A 4,493-nucleotide genomic window follows, 5' to 3' on the forward strand; every position below is an offset into this window, starting at 1 on the left:
CCGACCCTTAATCTATGAATCTATGAATCTATGAATCTCATGTAGACGCAGCCACTGTAAACTTTCTGTGTCTCACTTTACCTTTGGTAAAATGGAGTGGAAAATACCCTTGCATTTCAAAGAACTGTTGTGAAAGCAAACAAAGTGATATTTTTTTAATTACTCAGGTACTCTGGTGATGAATGCTACAGAAACCAGAAGAGAAAAATGAGAATTCTTTTTTAAGAGCAGAACATAAATTGCACATAAAAATTCAAACAAGGGGCAACTTAGCAATGAGGCTGAAACACATAATTGGTAGTTGCCTATTAAGTGCCTATTCTCTTTTTTTATGTGGTGAAAGAGGCAGGGGTTCAGCAGTACTTGTTCATGCAATTAAGTTTAATTTTGAACCTGAAGAAAGCCACTTGGTGCCTGACAGTTTGTCTAATCTCTCTCTCAACTAAAAAAGGTATCCAATCCTATTGCACTTAAAAATTCGTATGCACAAGGGAACTGAATTAACAACATAAAATCAATTTATTTTGGCAGTTCTTACTTTCTGAGGTCTTCACTTCACAACCTTAAGAATGTTTCTAGCAGCGTGCATATACAGTCTAACCCCCAGTTGCACGGTTTCGAGTTGCACTGAGTTACACTGATTCACATATACATGCTTTATATAACGTGACCATGTTTCAACTTACATGATACCCTGCTTCACATTTACACTGTGGTAGAGTGGTTGTTAGTTTGGGGTCTGCTTACATAGCGTTAGCATCACTTGTCGTCTCCTCCAAGATTGTCCATCATTTTTGGTTACATTAACCCCATAATATTTGTGAAAATGGCGTCAAAGAAAGCCTTTGATGTTCCCAAAAGAGCATGTAAGTCTATCACCCTAGCCCAGAAAATAGAAATCCTTGATAAATTAAGAGAAGGCAATAGTGCTGTGTCAATTGCTTGCCAATACAGTTAAAGTGAATCGACTGTGCATACCATTAAAAAACGTGAGCAAAAAATTAGAGACTGTGTGAAAATGACAATTCCTGTGAGTGTAGTTGGTGACTAGAATTCCTCATTTAGATAAGGTTGAGAAACTCCTTAATCTTTGGATCAATGAAATGACCAATACAAAAGGAGCAGCTGTCAACGGTGCGGCAATTAGGGTTAAAGCTTTGTCTCTGTATGAGCACGTAGCCAGGAGTAAAGGTTTTAATAAGGCTATTAATTCCATTATTTTGTGTTTAAGTAACCTTTTATTATGAAATAATGTTATCAAATCTTGGTCCCAGGTCCCTATCCCTGTTTTCCATTGACTTAATGCCTCAAGTTACATGGTTTCAACTTGCATGGTGTTTTTCAGGAACGTATCCCCCACGTAACTCGGGGTCTGACTGTATATGTTTAATGCCAGAGACTAGCCAGAAAGGAAACACTTGATCCAAACAGCAATGTTGACAGTTTTGTAGGGTAACTACAGGTCTAGATCTGCATTTCTTAGCTGACTCCTTTTCTTAGACTGAACCAAACCATAGCCTGCAACACATTTGCATTCTGCGGTGCTCAGAATTCAGTTTGGAATCTGAATCCAGCTAAGCTGTGAAGCATTGTTTTGTCCGGTAGTATGAAAATAAATTTGGATTCAGAAAGTTTCCAACTGGCATCCTTGATGACTGAAATATTTTATTTATCCACAGGAAAAAGTACAACAGAGACAGCGTTATCTTTTACATTCTGCTGGGGAACCTTATTCCCCAGTCCCATTTGTCAGGCTGATTGACAGTTGCCATCGCCCAGAAAAATGAGTCAGTAAAGGTCAGAGTCCTGGTTATTTGTCAGGGAAAACTTTCTTCAATTCTCAGGAGGTGCAGGAGCTTTAAGAAAGTTTACATAACTTTGATTTGAATAATAGCATTAATTACAACACTATAGAACTACTCTTATTTTAAGAATATGGAAATTATGTGAATTGTGAGGAAACACAAGGGCTCTACCATCCCTAAAGTCTTTGTTTTGAAGATTCAGGTGGAATCTAAGTAATGCCTTTGCCTTGCCCTAGACTACTGAAGCCCTTCCATGGCTAAAATAAAAGCTGGACCTGACCTTCAGTTGGGTTAGATCACCAAAATGCCACTGAAGCCAACATGGCTGACTCATTGGTACTTGCTTAAAAATCCAGACTACTTTTTTTCTTTGTTGTGAGTTGAAAGTTACAATTACTCTACTGGCTCTCCCAGGGATTTTCTTTAGATAAACTTCTACTGGAAGTGAACTACAATGTGAACATTTCTTTTTTAGGGTGTTTGTTCACTGAATACAGAAAATTAATGGTTAAATCTAGCAGACAAAAGAACTTGCTAGAGTTGGCAGACAAGGTTCTTTGGGTAAATGTGATATCTTTTATTAGATCAACTAAATAGTTGGAAAAATTGTTCTTTGCAAGGTTTCAAACACCTTTCTTTGGGCCGAGGGAGAGTCTGCTGTTGCTTTGTGTTCTCCTGGATGGAACAGAAGCCAACATGAAAAATGCAGTTTTTGCAAACCTCAGATTAAATGCAAGAAAATATGGTATCTTTCTCTGGTACAGGATTGTACTGGACATAAAAGACTACAGAAGAAAGATAAGGGATTACCTTTTTCCCAGAAAGCCATTCCAGAAGGAACTCAGCTTTTGCTTCTATAGCTTTCCTGCTGATCACCAAATTCTGTGAAAATCTTCCTGAGTCTCCACAGATCCCCAAACCATCACTGACTGACTACAGTGGGGCAGCTCAGGCTGCACTAATACTTGTACTGTTGTTTTATTGTCAATATAAATGAAAGTATCAGAAGTTAGACTATGTCAAAGGGTTATCTTCAGAGTCTGAATGTCGCTAAGGGTGCAGTATTGCAGACTGAAGTATAGTGTAGGGTTACCCAAGACAGCTTTACTCAAACTAGCTGATAACCCCAAAAGCAATCTAGTCTTGTCAGCTTGAAGCAAAATGTGGACTAATTTGCTTGGCTTCTCAGCAAGATAAATCTTCCTACGCTGAGTTCTGTGCTGAGGAGGCTAAGCTGTTTTTAGTACCCAAACTGGCTCGTTTTAAATGCAGCTTGGGTGTCTCTGCTATAAAACACAGTCTTCGGTGTGGACACACCCCTAGTATATTTTGCAAACCCCTTTGTATAGGCAAAAGTGCAGCATATTTCCTTTGTACTAGCAGAATGCTTCTAGCCTTGTAGAACAGCACCCACATAATTGAACAATTAACTTGCTTAATCTCTGATTTCTGGTTTGTTGAGAAAGTGGCAAAATCTTGCTGACTTCAGCAGAAGCAGTTAAATCACAGGCTGGCTCACAGTATTCAGAGCCATGAAGCAGTGAAAGTCTTTTACCTTTTGTGACACACGTAACCGAAAGCACTATACCCCAACCTCTCTGCTGCATTTATCCCATAGTAAATATTTTGGGGTATTCTGAATATCTTTTTCTCATGTTCTTTTTCAAATATGTCTTGTGATCTGTTATCAAATTATGACCTCTGTTATTGTTTAGTACTTGTATAAACATTGCACCTAGAAACCCTACTCAAAAGATAAAAACCCTGGTGTACTAATTGCTGTACAAAAAACCTCTATGCTGCCTGCAAGAACTTGCAATCTAAGTGTAAGACAAGACACAAAAGGAGGATTGATAAATATGGACAGAGTGACAAAAGCCTCTAAGGAAAAAATGAGATGCTCTTGTCAATTTCTTTGTCAACATCAGGGTAAACACAAGTTTTAAGGAGGGATTTGAAAAAGATCAATGTGGGAAGCAGCACAGATGAAGGCATGCAAGTGCTTGTTTGAAAATCCGTTGAAACCAAAAAAAAGGTGATAGAGAAGGAAGGTGTTGGTTGGATAGTAGGTGAAAACCATATGGAGGAAAGGAGAGGACAGAAAAGTCATATGAATGACTTTGAAAAGTTGTGAGGGATGGCATGAAGTCTGGAAGAAGCCAGAGCAGGATTGCAGAAGCCCTACACCCAAATGTACAGTCTTGTCTAGGTGGGGAAACTGAGAGAAGGAGAGGACACCTGCAGAGGAAGAAACGTTTTTAAAAGTTTAAGGAAGTTTAGTCTCTGTGACAGCCAGGAGCTGAAAGAAGTGATATATGAAGAACAAGTGGATAACTTGTATTTTCAGAGATGAGGTGTGTGTTCCATTGACAGAAAGAGAAGAAGAAGATGAGCATGAGGTTAGGAATGGTGGCATGAAGGGTTGGAGCTGATGGTGGGGATGAATATAGGCAGGTGAGGATGGGGATTGTAGGACGGCCAGGAGTTGGGCAAATGTGATCAGAGGTGCAGAGGAAGAGTCAAACGAAGGTTTGGATGCAGGATTTGGACTCAGAAGTGCAAGATACTGGGATGTGGGCAGGGTGAAAAGAGGAGCAAGAACAGCTGGAGGGAACTGTGGACGCATCTAACTGGTGCCTGGGACCAGTGGTGTATCGAGGGGGGGTGAGGCAGGAGCCATGGCCCCTG

Source organism: Gavialis gangeticus, unplaced genomic scaffold (genome assembly GCF_001723915.1).
Source record: "Gavialis gangeticus isolate Ggan-Ray unplaced genomic scaffold, GavGan_comp1, whole genome shotgun sequence".
Classification (NCBI taxonomy): domain Eukaryota; kingdom Metazoa; phylum Chordata; order Crocodylia; family Gavialidae; genus Gavialis; species Gavialis gangeticus.